Source organism: Cucumis sativus, chromosome 6 (genome assembly GCF_000004075.3).
Source record: "Cucumis sativus cultivar 9930 chromosome 6, Cucumber_9930_V3, whole genome shotgun sequence".
Classification (NCBI taxonomy): Eukaryota; Viridiplantae; Streptophyta; class Magnoliopsida; order Cucurbitales; family Cucurbitaceae; genus Cucumis; species Cucumis sativus.
In genome coordinates this window covers 15699829-15722800 of record NC_026660.2, presented here as the reverse complement: position 1 = coordinate 15722800, position 22972 = coordinate 15699829, and the positions used below count along the sequence as shown (strand labels likewise).

The 22972-nt window shown below is 33.5% G+C and overlaps 1 long non-coding RNA gene across 4 annotated transcripts; it reads left to right on the top strand.

Moving 5' to 3' along the window:
* The first annotated feature begins 355 nt into the window (after positions 1-355).
* Positions 356-8621, top strand: LOC116404666. Of its 4 annotated transcripts, none has more exons than XR_004217668.1 (6): positions 356-526; positions 1723-1763; positions 1977-2095; positions 5083-5235; positions 5733-5798; positions 8476-8621. It is a non-coding gene; the product is annotated as an uncharacterized LOC116404666 (long non-coding RNA). The 4 variants fall into 4 exon arrangements; XR_004217667.1 differs by having other exon boundaries at positions 1977-2160; XR_004217666.1 differs by having other exon boundaries at positions 1723-2095.
* Positions 8622-22972: the final 14351 nt, after the last annotated feature.

Here is a 22972-nt window from a genome sequence, read left to right as displayed (position 1 = left end):
AAGTTGAAGCCACTGGAAAAATAAAGCCCAAGATTTTAGGGTTTATTTCTGTTGCCCTATTCTTCTCTCGTATCTCTTTCGGCCACATCATTGGCATCCTTACGCGTGCAACTTCATCTTCTTCACGAGATTCTTCCATCTTCTCGATCAACTCTTCGGACCACTATTGATCGTCGTTTGCCAGCATTTTCTTCCTTCTTCACATCCAGACGAATGTCGCTGTTTCTTTTCCCATCCACTTGTCGACTTTTTCTTTCTCTTTTGCATCCGAACGACTGTCGACTTCTGCTTCTTCTTTTTCCATTGCGAACAGATGACTTTCGACTTCTTCATTTTCCATTGCAACCAACAGTTTCGGTTTCCTTAAGCAACAACTTTTTCTTCACTCGATGTTTGCATCTCACGTACAAGTTTCCTCGAGAATAGTTCATCAACAACTGGAAGGGCTTCGACAATAGATAGCATCACTTGAGGCTACCTTGGGACGACATCCAATATTTCTCTACCGATGTATTCTGAGTATCTGGTAAACTCATTTCCTAATTTATCCTCTCGTTGACGAATATGGTGGCTCAATCTTCCATGTAATCTTTCATGGCAACAACTATTTCCTCAGTCAATAAAGATCATCCTCGAAGGACGACAACAATTTAGCTTTCTCATAGGGGAAATACCTTGCCCATACTAGGCGACCCACATGAACGATATTGGAAGGCAGAAGACTCTATTCTTCGATCCATATTGATCAATAGTATGGAACCTCAAATTGGCAAGCCGTTTTGCTGCAACAGACACTTTACTCAAAACGTCAGAATGCCTCTCGTCTATACACGCTGAGAAAGCAAGTTCATGAATGCAAGCAAGGAACCATGGATGTCACATCCTTTTTCAATAAGCTTTCTCTTATATGGCAAGAAATGGACCTATGCACTAGGGCGTGATCCCACTGATGGTGTACAGTACTCGAGAATTGAAGAGAATGACAGGATTTATGACTTTCTTGCTGGTCTTAATCCTAAGTTTGATGTAGTTCGAGGGCGTATACTAGGTCAAAGACCGATTCCCTCCCTGATGGAAGTTTGCTTGAAATCCGCCTCGAGGAAGATCGCACAAGTGCTATGAATATTTCCGCAACCCCTACTATTGACTCTGCTGCTTTTAGTGCAAGATCTTCTAACAGTAGCAGTGACAAGCATAATGGAAAACCAATTCCTGTCTGCGAGCATTGCAAAAAACAATGGCATACCAAAGAACAATGTTGGAAGTTACATGGTCGTCCCCCAGGAAGTAAGAAACGCCCTTGACAAACAGAACACAGGGCGGGCGTATGTGAGTGAGTCTGCTGAACCTCCTCAACAATCCGATCCACACAAAAACCAAACTGATCTCAGTCTTGCCACTTTAGGTGCCATTGTCCAATCAGGTATACCTCACTCCTTTGATCTTGTTAGTATTGATGGGAAGAACCTTTGGATTCTGGATTCTGGTGCGACAAATCATTTAACTAAGTTCTCTGAACATTTTGTGTCGGGAACGAGACAATTAGATTGCAGATGGCTCTTTGGCCTCCATTGCTGAAAGGGGAATATTTCCCTGTGTAGGGCTCTCCTTATATAATGTTTTACATGTGTCCAAACTATCTTATAATTTGTTTCGATAAGTAAGATCACTCATGAGTTAAACTGTAAAGCAATATTCTTATCTTATTCTGTCTCTTTTCAGGACTTGAGCTTGGGGGAGGATGATTGACACTGCCAGACATAGTAAGGGACTCTACCTCCTTGATGACGATACCTCTTCTAATAGCATTTCTATAACTAGTCTCTTATCTTTCTATTTCACTACTTCTGAACAAGATTGTATGTTGTGACATTTTCGTTTAGGCCACCCTAATTTTCAATATATGAAACATTTATTTCCACATCTCTTCTTCTAAAATTGAGGTGTCTGCCTTATCTTGTGATTTGTGTATTCAGGTCAAAGAACATCGAGTCTCCTTTCCTTCACAACCATACAAACCAACCGAACCCTTCACTCTTGTACATAATGATGTCAGGGGACCATCCAAGATAACAACCTCATCTGGAAAACGGTGGTTCGTAACCTTCATTGATGATCACCCGTCTTACCTGGGTCTACCTTATCACTGATAAATCTGAGGTTTCCTCTATGTTTCAAAATTTTTATCACACCATTGAAACACAATTTCATCAAAAAATTGCTATTCTTCGGAGTGATAATGGTCGGGAATTCCAAAAACATAACCTTAGTGAATTTTTGCTTCCAAGGGGATTGTTCATCAAAACTCATGCGCTTACACTCCTCAACAAAATGGAGTGACCGAGCGAAAAAACCGTCACCTTCTGGAAGTAGTCTGTTCCCTTATATGCTTTCTACTTTTTCCTTCATACTTGTGGGGAGATGCTATTCTTACAGCAGCTCATTTAATCAATAGAATGTCTTTTCGTATTCTTCATCTTCAAACACCCTTAGATTGTCTTAAGGAGTCCTACCCATCTACTAGTCTTGTTTCTGAGGTTCCTCTTCATGTGTTTGGGTGTACCGCTTATGTCCATAATTTTGGTCCTAATCAGACCAAATTTACCCATCGGCTCAGGCATGTGTGTTTGTTGGGTATCCCCTTCACCAGTATGGTTATAGGTGTTTTCACCCATCATCCAGGAAATACTTTGTCACTATGGATGTTACTTTCTGTGAGGACCAACCCTACTTTCCCGTTAGCCATCTTCAAGGGGAGAGTGTGAGTGAAGAGTCTAACAACACATTTGAATTTATCGAACCTACTCCTAGTGTTGTGTCTAACATCGATCCTCATCCCATAGTCCTACCCACAAACCAAGTTCCATGGAAAACGTATTACAGGAGGAATCACAAAAAGAAGTCAGTTCCCCTACTAGTCAGCCAGGCTCCAGTCTAAGACTCTGAACCTCCTCGAGATCAAGGTATGGAAAATCCTACTAAACCTTGTACTAAGAATAAGATAAGTGAGAATGACAGGTCTAATGTTGATGTTCTTGAAAACGTGGAAGAAAAGGACAGTGGTGATGAGATTGAGGTCAAAATAGAAACCCGTAATAATGAAGCGGAACAGGGTCATACAGGAAACAGATGAGTATGATTCCTCTCTTGACATTCCATTGCTCTGAGAAAAGGTATCAGTCTTGTACTAAACATTTGCAATATGTTTCCTACGATAATCTCTCTCCTCAGTTCAGAGCTTTTACAGCAAGCCTTGACTCTACCATAATACAAAAGATATCTACACTGCTTTAAAGTGTCCTGAATGGAAGAATGCTTGTCATGGAAGAGATGAAAGCTCTTGAAAAGAATAGTACTTGGGACATTTGTACTCTACCTAAGGGACACAAAACTGTGGGATGCAAATGGGTGTTCTCTCTCAAATACAAAGCTGATGGTACTCTTGACAGACACAAGGCAAGGTTAGTTGCGAAGGGATTTACTCAAACCTATGGTATTGACTATTCAGAAACTTTTTCTCCAGTTGCTAAGTTGAATACTATTAGAGTTCTGCTATCTGTTGCTGTGAACAAAGATTGGCTTTATATCAGCTGGATGTTAAGAATGCCTTTTTGAATGGAGACCTCGTAGAGGAAGTCTACATGAGCCCTCCGCCTGGATTTGAAGCCCAGTTTGGTCAGCATGTGTGTAAACTCCAGAAATCTATATATGGTCTGAAACAGTCTCCCAGAGCATGGTTTGACAGATTCACTACCTTTGTCAAGTCCAAGGGTACAGGCAGGGACACTCTGATCATACTTTATTTACAAAGGTTTCCAAAACAGGAAAGATTGTGTTCTAATAGTTTATGTGGATGACATTGTTTTGACTGGAGATGATCAGGCAGAAATCAGTCAACTAAAGCAGAGAATGGGATGAGTTTGAAATCAAGGATTTGGGAAATTTGAAATATTTCCTTGGAATGGAGGTGGCCAGATCTAAAGAAGGTATCTCCGTATCTCAAAGAAAATACATCCTTGATTTGTTAACAGACAGGTATGTTAGGATGTCGTCCCACTGACACTTATTGAATTCAACTGCAAACTAGGAAACTCTGATGATCAAGTTCAGTTGATAAAGAACAGTATCAACGCCTCGTGGGTAAATTAATTTACTTATCTCATACTCCTGATATTTCCTTTGCTGTGAGTGTTGTCAGCCAGTTTATGCAGACCCCTAATGAGGAACACATGAAAGCTGTCAACAGAATCTTGAGATACTTAAAATCAACACCTGGTAAAGGGCTGATGTTTAGAAAAAAACAGAAAGACCATTGAGGCATACACTGACTCGGATTGGGCAGGATCTGTTGTTGACAGAAAATCTACCTCTGGTTATTGTACCTTTGTTTGGGGCAATCTTGTAACTTGGAGGAGTAAGAAGCAAAGTGTTGTGGCCAGGAGCAGCGCTGAGGCTGAATACAGAGCTATGAGTTTAGGAATATGTGAGGAAATTTGGCTTCAGAAAGTTTTGACAGATCTTCATCAGGAATGTGAGACACCATTGAAGCTTTTGTGATAATAAAGCCGCTATTAGTATTGCTAACAACCCTGTTCAACATGATAGAACTAAACATGTTGAGATTGATCGACATTTTATCAAAGAAAAACTTGACAGTGGGAGCATATGCATTCCGTACATCCTTCGAGTCAACAGGTTGTTGATGCTTACCAAGGGCTTCTCAGACCAAACTTCGACTTTGTGTTAGCAAGTTGGCCATTGATATTTACGTCCCAACTTGAGGGGGAGGTTGAATTCTTTTTTTTTTAGGCTTTTCCTTGTTAGAATCCTAGAATAATTATGAAAGATTATGGGAATGTTTCCTTATTTTCCTAATTCTTTTCCTTTTTTTTCCATTGTATACTTATTTATTCTCCCTTGTATCTATTGTTTTATTGATTAGAAAATAATAACAACAAATAATCGTGGTTTTCTCCTGGTACTCGGGTTTCCACATAAATTGGTGTGAACTCGTTGTCTCTCATTTCAATAATAACCATCTAACTGCCTTAACTAACTATCGTTGGCCCTATCTAAATGTAGGTATCTATCAGCTGCATTCTCGAAAGTATTCAACGACATACAGATTTATTGGAAAATTTCATAACATTTCTTTGAGATCTACTTCAGGTTTTGGGAAGTAAGGAATGTGTGGTGCAACATCTTTTGCAATCTGCTTCCTCCATCCTTTGCAAGGTACATGATACAATACCATCTGGAAGATGCATTCAATTTTCTTTTGGAACGTAACCAAAATTTTAATTTGAAATAAGGATGAGATTTCTACCATATCTTAATTTGTCTTGAGGTTGCACAAGAATTTGGAGTGACCAATTTTAATTGGAGATAAAGTTGGATTTATGGCTTCGATTTAAATTTGAGATAAAAGAAGGGTATATGTGCAAGTTAAATTGACTTGGATTTTGAACCAAAGTTTCATTTTTAAAATGGGAATAAGATCTGTTTTTTTTTTTAAATGTTGAAATATTTAAATATTTAGTTATCTAAAAAATTAAATTCGAGATTTATCCCAAAATGAAATAATTTAAAATAAGATAAGATAAATAGATTATCTTTTCTATTTTAAATATTGAATATAATTAAAATATCATTCTTAACCCTTTTAGTAATTAGATTTGCTATAAAAAATGATTAAATATCATTCCTGATCCTTTTAGGAATTGAATTTACAGAAATTGGATTTGTTGGCCTTATAAATAGACCACTTCTTAATTATTTATTCCTCATCCGGCAAGAAGGTATGAAAAATTTCTATTCTCCCTTCCTCTTCTACTCTTTTTGTCTCCTATTTTTTCGTTGTTTTTTTTTCTTCTCTTCCTTTTTGTTTTTAGAAGTTAGAGGTAAGAACTTCTTTTTTTTCTTCTTCTTCTTCTTTTTTTTTGTGTGCAATCGTTTGCAGGGTGACTTTATCGTCAGCGATCCAACTTTTACTAGGGGACGATCGGACATTTGTCGTCAAATCCACCTCCCTAGTAAGAACGATCAGACATCTCAATTTGCTTCGCCATCATCGATTCGACTTCTTCTAGGGACGATCGGGCTTTTGCCATCAGATCCACCTCAGTAGGAACAATTGAGCTTCTCTATTTTGCTTTACCGTTATCGATTCGACTTTTTCTAGGGAACAATCAAGCTTTTGCGGTTAAATCCACCTCCCTTGTAAGAGTGATTTGGCTTCTCGGTTCTGCTTCGTTGTCATCGATCCAACTTTTTCTAGGGCGATCGAGCTTTGCCGTCAAATCCACCACCCTAGTAAGAGTGATCTGGCTTCTCGGTTCTGCTTCGTTGTCATCGATCTGACTTCTTCTATAGAACGATCGATCTTTTGTCGTCAAATCCACATGCCCAGTATGAGTGATTAGGCTTCTTGGTTCGCCGTCATCGATATGACTTCTTCTAGGAGAAGATCGGACTTTTGCCGTCAAATCTACCTCCTTAGTAGGAGCAATCAGGCTTCTAGCTAGGTTTGCTCTATCGTCAGCGATCTGACTTCTTTCTCTCTTTTTTTTTTTTTTTTTTTTGTTTTCGTTTTTTAAATCTGTGTGTTTATATATATATATATATATATTCATTTCTTTTCTTTTCTTTTCTTTTCTTTTTTCTTTTCAATTTTCTTTTTCGTTTTTTTGTTTTGTTTTCTTTCTTTTTTCTTCTTTTTTTTTTTTTTCTTCTTTTTTTTTTTCTTTTCTTTCTCATTTTTTCTTTTGCTTTCTTTTATTAATTTATTTACTTATTTTCTTACTTTCTTTTTTTTTTTTTCGTAAAAAGAATTATTTTTTTTATGGAGGAATTATGCTTTTCACCATGATGCATTTCACTGAGTATTCTGATTCGACCAAAATGTGTTTAATTATTCTAAGGGTCATTCTCTCTGTGAGAGAAGGGGTATTCAAGAATATCACGGACTCCTAAATACCCAAGGACAATTTTTTTTTTTTTTTTGCCTAAATGGTCTAAGGAACAGTCCGTAAACCCAAATTCATCTTTAACATTTTGGCTTCTCAAATCTTCAGTCCACAATAAGCCTCCAAATGAGAATCCAAAATTGACGTTGAGTCATCGAATTATAAGTAACCCAAAAATTCGTGTGGGCAATGTGCTCAAAGTCCATGAAGAATTTTACTATCTTTCTTATTATTGGGGATGGTTAGAGCTTGTCGTTGCTAAAAATATGGTGGAACTTAAGAGAGCTAACATATTAAATGTTGTGATGGCCTCACTGTACATATATGATCGTAATAATGACATTGTTCGGGCTTTCTGTGAGGCATGGTGTCCTTCAACAAACACCCTTCACACCTCAGCTGGTGAGATGTCCATCTCCTTATGGGTCTTATGGATGTTAGGAGGACTCCCTATTAAAGGTAGATTTTGTAAAGGAAGCATTCCTTGCCATCAAGACTTATTAGGATCACCCCTAACACATGTCCAAAAAGTTGCGAGCATTTATTTGCAGCCTACTATCACATTGCTTCTCAATTGATGAAGGTGGGTCAAATATTATACTAATCTTGAGGCTCGAACACATATTAACAAGGAAAGGTATGTGTCATGGCACGCGTGTCTTCAGGCAAAGAATAAGACGAACTCTTAACGGATGATGGAAAGTTAATTAACTGGAATACTTCATTCTTTATAAGCATTCAATGTTGTTTTCTATCCTCGCAATGTGGATCCACCATGGTTATTCAACCTTATAGTCCTTGTAACTTTAGCTACAATTTGGATTTTATCAAGACGTGTCATATGACTTTAGACAAAAAAGTTTACGAAGCTGATTTGGCCAACTACGATATTATTGGATGATTTGCATTCGCGAGAACACACTTCCCAAGTATATTCTTGCGCTTGTTATTAACCCGAATGCACATATTACTTCTCATTGTAAAGTCTGATGGCTTGCAAAACACGGTGATTACCTCCAAGAAGGAGTGCAACATTTGATAGATCATTTCACTCCCCTCCACAACCACCAAAACAATTGAGAATAATTTTGGTAGTAGAAGTCAAAAGATATGCTCCAATGGAATTGAGGAACGGCCCAAGGAGAAAATTGAGGAAGGTACAAAGTGCTTGGTGGATAATTCGACCCCTTCTACGATTTAAACTTTCTATTAGAGGTGGTACTGACAATGTGGGTAAGGATAATTGCTTATTAATAACTGTCAAGCGCCCTTATGAACGTACTAAGGACATTCAAAGCAACAATGATGATCGTCATTGGAAGAGACCCAAGAGGCCCAACAAACAGTTAATTGATGATGAAAAGCCTCCTATTAAAGCACCAATGCCACATAGTTTCTTTATGTTCCTTCCCCATTGTTTCTTTTCGTCTCATTTTTTTTTATCATTTATTTATTTTATTTCCTCTACTTACTCCCACTCTTATTTCTTGTTCTTAACATTATTTTGCAGTTATCTTTAGGTGACCATGACCTACACATCGAAGGAACCTTAAAGCCGATGACAAATCTAGAAGGTTATAACGTTATACTTACTTATGGTGAGAACTCTAAGACACCTATAGGTGCAACAATTGGGTCAGCTTGTCCTCTTGTGATCAAGGGTCTCCTCAGCAAGTGGAAGGAATGAAGCCTATTGCATCTTATGAGATTTCTCATTTTTGTGCCGATAGCTTAATTCTAACCTCTAGCGACAGACTGCAACAATCTTGTTCGAAAACCTATGACAGAAGATCATTCGTACCCATTTTGAATGAGTAATTAGTCTTGAATTAGAAATGCGTAAGATCTTTGATGCAATTGCGACTAGTGGCAGCAACAACCATATCGTTTTGAGGGAGTTTATGGATGGTTACTGCCAAGGTGTCGAGAACCATAATCAAATACATTCCTCATTTTTGCTCCAATCAACTATGGATACTCAGTTAATAGAGGCAAAAGGTTTTGTCAAGACTCTACGACTTGATGAGAACCATATATTGACAGAGACCAACACCGTCAAACATCACCTTACACGAATATCTGTCAAGGAGGCTAAACTAGAAGCAAAACAAATGGTGGTGCGGACAAACTCCGTCAAACTTTCTGACATAATTTCCAAGCACGACATGGAGCTTAAGCGAAAGCAGCATGAGATTCCAAAGACTTGCGAGGAAATTGACAAACTCGAATGTGCCCCAATCGTTGGAGATGTTGATGCTAAAATCCTATGATCACTTCTTGAATATTTAGAAAGCACACTAGAGGAGCTGAAAAACCTTAAATGGACCTATGAATCACTGCCTCTTCTTATTTATCTATTTATGCTATTTGTAATTTTCGAGCTAGAAATTTATAATGAAACATTCATTCTTTGATTCTTCGACTTCTCACTTTTCCTATATTGAATGCAATGTGTCATTTATTTTTAATTACTTAACTAGACTTAAGGTTTTTCTCAAGCTGCCTACGTAACCTTTATAATGTAGGGATCACGTCATAACCTAGTTCACCTTTTTATCTTTATTTGTTGGACTAGACTTAAGGTTTTCCTTAAGCTGTCTGTGTACCCTTTATAATATAGGATCAAGTCATAACGTAGATTTCGTTCAACTTTTTTTTTACTTATGAAAATTAATCATAATTTTTTAAAGAATTTGTCGTTGATTAGGTCAATTCGTAATCCATTCTTGATCAACGATCTTGCCATTTGTATAAACTTCTTTAATAATGTAGGGTCCATCCCATTTATCCCATTTAGGTGTGAACTTATTTTCTGTATACCTTGTTGTGATGATTGTTCTTCTTATAACAAGTATTAGATCACCAATCTGAAAGGAGCGAGGTTTAACATGCTTAACAAAAGCTTTGGACATTCTCGCTTGATTACATTCCAATGCTTGTTGAGCCTCTAATCGATTTTCATCAGGTGCTTCTAACACTTGAAGACGTAGCTTGACATTATCTTCAGTAGTTAATCTTCTGTACTGTCATTCCTAGCGATAGAATTTCCCTTCCAGTTTCCATACCGTAAACAAGTGAATATGGTGTAACCCCTCTAGAAGTGCGATGAGTAGTTTGATAAGCCTATAATGCCTCATCGATCCTTTCTTGCCAATCCCTCTTTGACTTGAAGACAATTTTCTTCAAAAGATTGCACAACGTTTTGTTGAATGCTTCTGCTAGCCCATTCGCAGATGTGTGTTGTACACGAATGACTTGTATTGCTTGAACTTGAATTTTTCACATAATTTGTCTATCATGCTATTGGAGAATTGCCTTTCATTATATGTCACAATTCAATAAGAAATATTGTATTGATAGATGATGGTGCGTTCAAATAAAGTCTGTCACATTCTCCTTCTCGGTCTATCTCAAAGAGAATGGGATCAACCTACCTCAAAAAATAGTCTGTTGTTGCAAGGATATAAGAATGTCCTGTTGATGATTTGGTTTGTGTAATAGAGCCAACCATATCGAGTTCCCAAGCCTCGAACGGCCAACAAGCTACAGTTGGATGAAGAGGATCTGGAGGTTGGTGTATGAATTTTGCATAGTATTGACAAGCTTCACACTTCTTTGCATATTCTATTGAATCTTGATCATCTTAGGCCAGTAGTAGCCTGTTCTTCTTAGTTGGAATTGAAGCTTTGGTCATGAGTGATGTGTTCCACAAACACCCACATGTGCTTTCTTTAGAGCTTTTATCGACTCTTCCTTTCCAAGGCATCAAGGAAGAGCCCCTCAAGAGAACGACGATATAAGGTTCCCTTGTAATAAATAAAGTGCGTAACTCTTCTTTGTACCTTAGTTTTATGACAGGAATCCTTTGGAAGCTTTCCATGTTCAAGATACTCTATGATGGGTTGATGTCAATCTTCTTCATCTATCAAACGGGATGTCGTCATGGTCGCTCAATGACATTCAGACATAATTGGAGGCATAATCCACTGTTGACAAAGTGATATGTTAAGAGTTACATCCTCTGGCATCATCAAGGCATTGACTAAATTCGCCAATGTGTCCGTCCTCTTATTTTCTACTCTAGTGACATGTTCAAGCATCACGCTATCGAACCTTTCCATCAATTGTCGAGCATAAGCGAAGTATGGCTTCAAGTATTCATGTTTCACATCATACTAAAGCAAGAGTTGATTGATTATGAACTTTGAATCACCATAAATTTCTATGAATGATACTTCGATTTCCAATATCATTTGAAGGTCAATTATCAAAGTCTGATATTTAGCCACATTTTTCGAGCACAGTTCAGTGAGAACAAAGCTATAAGGCAACATATGCTTCTCAAGAAATGAGGATGATGCCTGGCCCTACACCACTTCTTCGTGATGCACCATCAAAGTACATAATCCAAGGTTCAATAACTTCCGTGAAGAAAATCTCATCGTCTAGCAGGTCCTTACATAACTTCCAATCCGAAGGAATTGGGTGGTCTGCTAAAAAGTCTACTAGCGCTTGTCCTTTTATCGCCTTTTGGGAAATATAGAAATGTCATATTGTTGGAGTAGAATCACCCATTTGGCTAAGCGTCCAGAGATGATTGGCCTAGACATAACATACTTTATAGGGTCTGCTTTTACCACTAGATGAACTGTGAATGCCTGCATATAATGCCTCAACTTATCGATGACAAAGAAAAGTGCGAGGCACATCTTCAACATGGGAGAATAGTTAACTTCAACCCCAATTAATGTTTACTTAGATAATAGAGAGCACATTTTTTTTTCCTTTTCCTTCTCTTGTTCCAGTAATGGATCCACGTGAGTGATGTATCCTAATATTTTGCTAAGTTACACTAAACTTTACGATAAATTTCCTAAAATTATTGACCATAATTTATTCCATTAAAAATTTTAGTTAATTTATTCATATTAACTAAAATCTTTGAACGTGACTATTAATTTTAGAAATAAATTAGGATTGAATAGTAAATTAAAAGGTATAAATGGCCACATATTATATAATTGAAAAATATTATGCATAACAAATCTCTGGATTGAAGTTCGGATTAATTGACATTATGTGGCACATTTAACTGATGAATATTTGGGCATAATAAATTAGAAAATTAATGATCCAAATAAATTAGTGAATAACATGGCATTTTGAGTTTTCATCTTGTGGTAGAAACTTTTCGCCTCACAATTTATATAATTCTTTAAATATTTTCTCGTGAAGATATTTTGATTGGTAAATTATTTTACGAATATGAATTAATACAATTGAGCTTTTTATGGTTAAGTTTGAATGAACTTTACATAGGTTCGTATTCCATGAAATTAATTTGTACATATGGTCTAAGAACTTAGCTAGCTTTTTCTATGCTATATTTGAGGATGATATTCCATGTATATATTTGATGAGCATATACTATAATACTTTGTACAGTTTAACAAAATTATGTTATAGTAATGAATATTATTGTGATGGATTCGAATTAGTCAATTCATTACTAGATGAAAATAATTTATGACATAATATTTATTTCCCTCAACAAAATAGTATTGTTGAACTTTGAATATGTTATGCATCTAAATAAATTAGAAGTGGGTGTCTAACGAAGGTGGCATATCTTGTGTTTAAGAAATCTTTAGTATGATTAAAAACTTTTAACTATGTTTATTGATTATGCGCACAATAGAATCACATATAGATTTATAAGCTTAAATGATAACTCAATTTATGAATATTGAGACGCTATTGTGGTCTACTTGAACATGTCTATTAGCATGTTAGCATGAGTAGAAATAATTGACAAAGTTATGCCTGAAGTACATTAGGAATTGTCGCATAATTTAGTTATTAATTTGCTTTTGTTTGTGTGAAGATTGAAACAACTCTCATTCACCATTAAGCAATGGGCAAACAAAGAAAAAGGGCATTATCGAGGAGAATAAAAATGAGATTGAATTTATTGATAAGCTAGAGGCTGAAAATAATCTTACAAAAGTCCATAGTTCTCGCATGACTTCCTTTAAAGCAGACCTTAGCCAAGCCACTTATACGAAAACACAAATTTTTGGGCTAAAAAATGCAAAAGAATTTGAAACCTTGAAGGGTTTTGAAAGTAATGTTGTCATTAACAATGTGGTTAATGAAACTTTCATTTCTCTCATCGCCAAAAAAAGCTTATGATTATAGGTGTCACACCCTACCTCATGCACCTCCTTGCTCATTCCGAGACGTGGCATGATGTCAGTTGAATTATTTTACCAGTACTTGCAGTCTTCTGTTACATATACTTGACTAATCGATTTAGTTTCAAATGTTTTTATCTTTTACTTGAATTATATGATAGTGTTTAGAAACGTTTTTATTCCACATGTTTTTTCAAAGCTGTCTTGTTAAAATTCTAAGGATTAAATGATTGATTTAGATATTGTTTGTAGAATGATTGAAGTCATATCGGTTGAAAGTTAAGTGATTGTGTAAATAACCAAGCGATTGTTCAAGGTTGAAGACTGCAAAGCGTTTATGATTTCTTATTTAAGTCTTGTGTATTGGATCTTGTTTCATGTATTGTGTACAATGTATATATATAAACACAATATTGAGATTTGATTTTGTATATACATATGTAAAAGAGAAATATTGTAGTTTATGAAGTAATATTAATTTTAATATTTGTTTGTATTTATGTATGCGGATCCATAATGTCAGTTTTTAACTATTTGGTAAAATAAAAAAGTGGACAATAATGCAAAAAATTAATAAAAATAAATTTGTAAAAACTGACATCAAAAGCCAACCGACATTAAAGACCTTCAATAACACCATCAAAGATGTCAGTTTAAAAATGACATTAAAGGCCTTTAATAACTCTAGCAAGATGTTTTGAACCGACATTAAAGACCAGATTTATTCTAGTCTTCTACCAATTTTAAAAACCATAAAATAAACTCACAATTCAAGTCATTAAAGTTGAACTAAAAACTAATTTAATTTTGATAAAGTCACTTATTTCATTCTAATTATATCTACGCTACTTAATTTTTAAAAAAGTAATATTGTATTATTGATGATACAATAATAATTTAAAAAAATAGTACAGATTTCATAATATTATTGATGAATATCATGTTTTCTGAACTAGTTAACGAGTTAAAATTTCGTGTTACGTGAAAACTAGTTTTTTTTCTTGATGGGCAATGCCTTCAAGATATCATTTTTCTTGATGATCTTGTCCATGATTTTTTTTTTTTTTGTCTTTGTCCATCCAAGAAAATTGTAAACCCATCAAAAATTGAAAACAAATATATTAATTTTTTCGATGATGACCATTGCAATTAAGAAAATTCATCCCTTGATGGGTCTGTCCATCAAGAAAACCTAACTAACTTGAAAGATACTGCTAGACAACTAATATATTATTCTTGATGTTTATTGTCTATTGAGAAATAGTTTTCTCGACATTTGTGAACCATCAACAAAATTGAGAAAACTTTGCCTATCAAGGAAATCAAGAATCCACATTTTTTCTTACGTTTTTTCGTATTTCTTCGACAAAATAAGGAGACTTTTCTTGACGTACATACCCGTCAAGATAAACATTGTATTAAGAAACATACTTTTCTTGATATCCCTTTGCCATGACCATCAAACAATCAAAATTTGCGTGCATCGAGAAAGACTAAATTTGTAGTAGGTCCTCTCTTTTCAAATTTACTATTGATGTCACGTGAAAGGTTATGTATATTTTATCTTCACCACACCTTGGTATCAACCCAAACTATTGACCTCAACTTTTGTAAGAAGGGAAAAGAAACTAAGGTAGCCAGCTTTTCAATGTATAAGCATGTCCCAATAATCTTGAAAAACATATTCACCCTTTACATTGGTCAAGTAAACTCCATCCTGTCTTGCACTCCAAGAACAAGTTAAATTGCCACAAAAATTATTCAAGAAATTGTGATTAGTTTTAAAAGAATCAAATTCCAATAATCCGTTCTCCCATTCCAATATGCAACGAAATTTAGTAGTTTCAAAATCGTTATCTTGGAACGACCAATCTTGTAGCTCACCTGGAAAAAGTATATGCAACCCTAAATCGTTATCTTTCGAGAAGCAATGACTGTCTAACAAGTACATTTCCAAGTCGTTGTGAATTTCGATTTGATAATGGTGAAGTTGAATGATGGATGATTTTTGTGGTGCAAACGAGAATCTGGCCATCGACATGTCGAATAAGACAATGAGGAAGAGAAATATCAATAAGACGAGTAGATGTGGTGCCATTGTTGATGTGTAGGAGAAGAATCCTTGTATGTCTATTTATAAGGTTATTATTTTTGTGCTTTTTTTTCACTTTGAAATAGGAAGAGTTTAGTTGATTATTTTAGGAAATTAGAGGCCTTTATTTTGTTATTTGTTTTAATTTATATGTAGGTTGTTTTAAGTGTATGAGATCCATTTAGTAAGAGAAGAATATTTGTTGGAGGTTTTGTTTTGTTATGTGTGGAGCTTGGAGAGGATAAAGATGGTGAATTAATAATGTGAAAGAATGGTGGCCATTACATTATAAATAGTTTTCTTCCTATTCATTAGAAATAATTAAATTATAAATATAGTTTCTAAAATTTTGAAGTTTGTCTATTTGGTTATTCAACTTTTAAAATTACAAATTTTGATCTTATACTCCAATTTTTTTAAAAAACACAAGTGAATGACTTGTTACATTACACATGCAATACACATATATCTAATAAATCAATTAATTTTTAAAATTTTGAACTTTTCACGAATTTATTAGCCAAAAAATTTATAGTTCAATGATTTATTAAATACAAAATTAAAGTTCAAATGTCGTTTCTATTAAACGCTTTTATTTGTTTATAAATCAAATTATAAATATTAAATTCAAAGTTTAGTACTCAATTTGTAATTTAAGGATGAACAAACAACATTTTCACATGCAAGGTCATCGTGCAAATATTAACCAACATAGTTACAAAGTTAAATTTCAATACGAGCATATAGTTCAAATACGTACATTGCCTTTCCATTTACAAATTCGACCAAAAAAATGCTTCTTCCAGCGTCTTACAACCTAAACTATATGAGGGATCTTCCAAACCTAAACTAGTTGAGTTCCTCCAGTATCATAACTTGTGTAGGGAACTCTTCACTATTGGCCTTCGCAATAATAGCTTATAGAAGGTAGGAGAGTTAAGTCGATTAGGTCATAATGCGTTGAGTTCCTTTGGTATCAGAACTTGTGTAGGGAACCCTTCACCATTGGCCCAAGCAGCAATAGGTCTAGAAAGTAGGAGAGTTAAGTCGGTTAGGTCAGAATGTGTTGAGTTCTTTCCGTATTCGAAATTGCGTAGAGAACTCTTCACTTTTGGCCTAAAGAACAATATCTTATAGAAAGTCGGAGAGTTAAGTCGGTTAGGTCAGAATGCGTTGAGTTCCTTCTCTATTAGAACTTGCGTAGGGAACTCTTCACTTTTGGCCTAAGCAACAATTACTCATAGAAAGTTGGAGGGTTAAGTCGGGTAGGTAAGAATGCTTCTAGTTCCTTCAGTATCAGAACTTGCATAGGGAACTCTTCAGTTTTGGAAAGTCGATAGCTACCATTCTTCAAATGACCGAATGAAACTTAGTTGACTTGTTGAGTTCATTTTAGAAATGTAGGAGGCTATATTGACCTTATCATTAATTATGGTTAGCATTATGGTCAAGTTGAGGGCATAACCAATGGGACGAACCAAAACTCACCCATCATCAATAATTAATACATATACAACATTTTTTATAGTAGGAGATAGATAACATACATATCGTGCATAGGATTTATGGCTTATGTTTTTTGATTTTTTGTGACAAATATTCCTTGTGCTCTTTCATCCTGTGTATGTTTATGATTATCCCTCCATCCTAATTAATGACTGCTCACAAGAAGAACTGAATAAAGTTGTTTCAGAAAAAAGATGCGTACAAATTGACAAAAAGAAAACAGATCAATAGAAACCTCCTACTAGCATAAAGCATCACTCGCTTCTATTACAAATAAGATAAATAACACCAGACCAATTTAATTTGATTTATTAGCCTGGACTCATTTGAACTTTGGTGGATTGATTTCAAAATACAACTGAAAGTTTGCTTCATGGACATCATGAATTTTACCTGGTTTGATCTAGTTACTTGCGGAGCAACTTGGCTACGATCCAAAGGACATATTTGATTTTGACTTGCAAGTATGTGATGCTTAACCAAGTGTGATTGGTGGTACTATGCGAGAATTTGTGTTCCGTGGGAGGTTGGACAATTTATGCATGACATTTTGCTATTTGAAGGTTTGGTTTTTGCTAAACCACTTCTTTAAGCACTACAATTTTGTATTTTGCCAAAAGCATTAAATAAATGTTTTTAAGAAAAAAGAGAGTTCTGGAACACTAAAAAAAGCATTTCAAATAGGCTCTGAGTCATCTCTTGGTAGCTAGATTAGTTTCCATAAACCACATGGCACATATTTGCTTGCCTTCACAAAAGATTCTTAATTTCATATCATTCATTCTAACTCGTCAAACATACATTTATTTGAATGGTTTTATACAGACACTCATTATCGACAATACTTCTCCTGACAGTAGCCTTAAGGATGAGCCTGGTGTCAAAATGGTGGCTTTTTTCGACAATGAGGAGGTTGGATCTAATTCAGCTCAGGGGTCTGACTCTCCAAAATGCTTAATGTTTTATCACGAATTACGACTTCCTTTAGCTCATACCCTACAATATTCGACTTTTCTTTACACTTCTTTGTTTCCTTTTCTTTTTATTGATATAATTAATTTTTTATCACAAGGATAGAATTTAGACATGCACACCGAAAAATGGATAAAAATTTTACTCTAATTTCCAAGATTAACATGTACATGATTAAACCCTAAATTTATTTGAAGTTAAGTCATTTTATTTAAATTAAAAATTTACTTGTTCTAGTAGTTAAATTTGTTAGAACTTAGTGTTGATTATTATTTCAAACTTTTGAATGTATATAATGCTTTTTTCTTTTTATGTTATAAATTTGAATATTTTGGTTGTAATTCTGATTGTAGATTCGGATGAATGTGAACTATATCTTCTTAGTATGGCAGATACGACTTGATCTATAAATATCTATATGATTATAATTTGATTTTAGAATAATAATATTGGATAAGTGCTATTAGATCAATTATAATTATGTTTGTGTTATTACAAAAGATGCTATAGAGGGCAATCAACAATAAAGTTTGTGGTAAAACGGGGTATTTATATTTTCCATAACAATAAATAATGCTAATAAAAATAAGAGACTTTCAATAACAAATCTAGTCTTTTATAATGTCTTTTTATTCTTATAACATTTTTTATGATATTTTTCAATACCATGAAATGTTTCCATAACAGTAATTAAAGCTATAATATATCAATTTTTATATTACTATTAATAGCTCTCCAAAAACGCTATTAAAAGTCAAAGACTTTTTGCTACGACAACATTCATAAAACGCTAAAGAAAATGGTTTATAGCATTTTTTAATGTTATTAAAATAGCTATTGAATGGTTTTGATAACGCTTTTCCAAACGCAATAAAAAACACTACAAAAAGTCTTTTATAACATTTTTCCAATGGTATTAAAACACTATTGAAACATTATGATAACGCTTTTTTAATATTATTAAAATAGCTATTGAAACGTTTTTCGAATGCAATAATAAATGATATAAAATGTTTTATAGCAGTTTTCAATGTTATTGAAAACACTATTGAAACATTTTGATAACGATTTTTCCAACGCAATAAAAAACGCTATACAATTTTCAATAGCATTTTTTTCACGTTATAAAAAATATTTATAGAATCATATATGTGTTATCGATTGAGACATATTATCTATGAAAAATCATGGACTTTCAATAGCATCGGCTACGATAGCATTTCGAAAACGCTATCAAAAATCAACAATAGCATTTTTTTATGCTATCGTAATTGATATTTCTTGTAGTAGTGTATTATAAAAAAAATAAAAAAAATAAAAAAATAAAAAAATAAAAAAACACAATCCCTACGTATGATTTCCATAATACTTGAGTTTCCCAACTGCAGACTTCTATTTTCATATGTTAGCAGAATGAGTTTGTTAAGATTATAAATTATGGGACTCAACTCACTTAGACTATGGACCAACCAATTTATTTTCTCCTTTAATTACAATCATTTAATGCCAAAAAGCAGTACACAATCAACCTACACACACAAAAAAAAAAAAAAAAAAAAAAAAAGAACTTTTTATGTAACCAATTCTCAACATTTTTTGTTACTTAGGTTAGGTACTTTTTTTCCTCTAATAATTGAACTCTTTTGCCTTCCCATTTAATTTTACTTTCCTATTACCTGTTGCCTGCTTCCACCCCTCGGATCAAAGAAAAAAAAAACAAAACAAAACTTTGGGTTCATTACTTCTTTGTCATAAGAAAAAAAAATACTTTTAAATGCATTAGTGAGTGTTGTTAAATTAGCGAGTGACTAATAATTTGTTGCCATTGATGAGTTGACATTGATTTAATTTGTTTAGGTGTTTGGAAAGTTAAAATAGTACATCTGTTGTATTGGATTAAAAGCTTGTCTAAAGGCTATAAATATAGACATTTGCTCCTATTACTTTTCTCTATGGTTGGGAAGCTAAACACTCGGATTCAATTTAGTTAACCCTTTTTTTCTAAAATCCCTTTAATCTTGTATATCTGATCTCTTTTCTCAATTTTTTTGTTTTGTTTTTATCATGTCAAATAATTGAATTTAAATACTGAAGAACCCAAATTTTAAAGTAAAAAGAAAACGCAATTAATTCTCCCAATATAATAGATAACTCCACAAACAACAAACATACATAAAATGAAAACTAGTCTTGACCTAAACAAATTATAAATGAAAGATCAATGTAAATACAGCCCAAAAAATAAAATACAAAATACCTAATTCAATATTCAAATATCTCCAATAGACATATGCATGCTTTTTAAACTCATTTTTTTAGAAAAAAAAAAGTGAAGAACTTTTTTCATAATTAATCAATTATGGCTGAGTATTGACCACAAGATCTTGATGTGTGGTAGATATGAATTTCCAACCTAACTCAAACTATTTTTAGTTCCGCTAAAGAGTTTATGTGAAAGATTACATTGTTGTCCAGTTTTTGCCGTCCATAATTATTGATCCTCATTTTTATGATTCTAGGAATGCTCTATAAGAAACAATAACTAAATTATCTCGATTTGAAAAACTACCTTTTATCTTCTAAAAAAATCATGTCCATGATGCATCATTTTCAGAATCTACAATAGCAAATGCAAGAGGAAAAATTTGATTGTTACTATCTTGTGATGAATATGTTAATAGGATGCCACTAAACTTACACTTAAAAAATGAGTTATCAACGTAAATGGTGGGTCTACAATATTTCTACCCTTCAATTGATACACCAAAAGCCATAAAGCAAAATTTGAATTGGATCACTATCATCCATCTTTAAAGCAGTCCATGTACCTATAAAAAAATACAAAATATTTCTATCAGCACCAACAAAAGAAAATAGATAGACAATGATAACATCTTTGTCTATCTAAGATAGATTGTGATATTTGTCTATCTCCATCTATTTGAAAATGAATGTAAATTTGATATAGAAAGTTGATCATATTTAGGTTAGATTCAACCATTTTATCAAAGAAACTTGGAATTAATGTGTGCGATTCAACCGTGTCACCTTTTAATATCTTTACTATGTGTTCTTTTGCCATCTAAGCTTTTTGATAACCTATATTAACTCCAAGATTTGTACAAGCCTTATGGATAATCACTTTTGGAATGGAACGGTGATTAGGCATGAACCTAAAATCATCTATCAAGCAACAACCAATTACTCGTGAAGAAGCTTGCATGTAACAACTTTGGGTAGTATTCAATAAACAGTCATGGTCATAAATGTATCTTCTTACAATGAGATACCCTAACATACCATTTGCACCCTTCTTGCAAACATCCAAATTAAAGAGACCTCAAATTTGATATTGTAGTTTTTAAATGAAAGTTGTTCTTTCACTACTATTATGCAAAATCACTTTGAAAGCACTTCCTTACTTTCAAATAATTTTTTTACCTTTAAATCACCATGATAAGAAATCTCTCTTATAACTTCATCATTTGAAACATAAGAAGAAAAACCAATATTCAATGACACCTCAATATTATCCTATACACTACTAGAAGAAGACTTTTTCAAAGAATTAACACTTACATGAGCAACTAATGAATGTGTCTACTAATTGCATATTTAGCCAAAGCTAAATACCAAACAACATCGTGTTTTTTTTTTGTATAGGGCATCTCATTTTGAACGTTGTTTTTACCAAAATCCAGTAAAACAAATAATTGTACCAACTCAGCCAATTGAATCTTTTTGTATATTAAACCAACCAAACAATTAAAGCTGATTTAGACATCCACCAAAATTCCAACAACTGAGTAATTCTCATATAAATTGCATCCATTCCATTGACCTCTATAAAAACCAACTATAGGAATAGACATTGTATTCTATAAAAAGAAATTGCAATTAAGTATTCAATAGTGGTAGAAAGAAATAGATAGACATAGATGATGTTATCACTGAATAAAAGAATAAAACGTGAACGACAATGACAATGAAAGGATAAACGATCATGCAGTGAAATAATATACATTAAAGATTAAACGATCGTGTTGACCATAATAAATTATTGTTTGACCATAGTAAACGATCATATTGAATGCAATAAATGATCTTGTTGAATGTAGTAAACGATCGTGTTGATATAGGTAAACGATCGTGATGGTATTGGTAAACAATCGTGTAGCTCAACGTAAATGATTGTGAAAAACTTCAAACTAACGATTTTCATAATAGAATACAGAATTCTTACAAAAGTATTTAAATCTTCTACACAATTGAAACGAAAACGAAATTTAGAATTCTTACCACAAACAAAAACAAAAACAAAAACAATATAATTCATAATGAAATATAGAATTGTTAACGAAATTTTATAACCTTCTAAACAATTCAACAAAAAATGAAATTTAGAATTCTTACAGAAAACAAACTCACAACAATGATCTTGATAGAGAAGTATAAACGATCTTGATATTGATAGAAATGAGAAAGATGAAGACGAATATTACACACAAAAAAAATCTAAAAGAGTATTTAGATTAAATGAATAAATGACGAAGAGAGTGAATAAATCACAAATAACTTGGGAAATTGATGAATGCCTTATTTTGGAAATATGAATACTATAATATTTGGTTAATTAGGGGAAAATGCAGGAGAGAGAAAAATTAAAAAAAAAAAAGTAGAATGCACGAGAGAGAAAAAAATTAACGTAAAAAATGTGTGAAATTAAAAAAAAAAAAAAAAAAAAGAAAACCTATTTACGTAAATAGTTTTAAATTAATCCATTTTGACTAATTAATTTTTAAAAAAACTCTAATTATCCGTATCACAAAGCTAAGGTTTTCCAAGTAAATTAAAATAATGACTCGAGATCGCAACACATACACATACCTTCTCTAATAATATTATTCTTATTTTAACTTCATTTATATAAATTTAAAAAAAAAGAACAATTATGAAATAATTTTTGTGGACTGTGGACGGCAGGCACGGTCACCCAAATTGGGGTCTTCATTCCATTCCCTCTCCTGCCCATCCCTGCCCCTGGATCTGCCCGAATCATTCTTCTCCCTCTCCCATCTGTATCTCGCTTTAAACTAAAAATTTAATAACAAACTTCAACAACAACAATAATTACCTACCACTTCCTTCTTTTTCCTCTCCTAAAGAAACCTTCATTATCTCTATCTTTCTATATATGTATATATGTAGTTGTGTAGTTGTGTACATTATGGAGTGAAATGTTG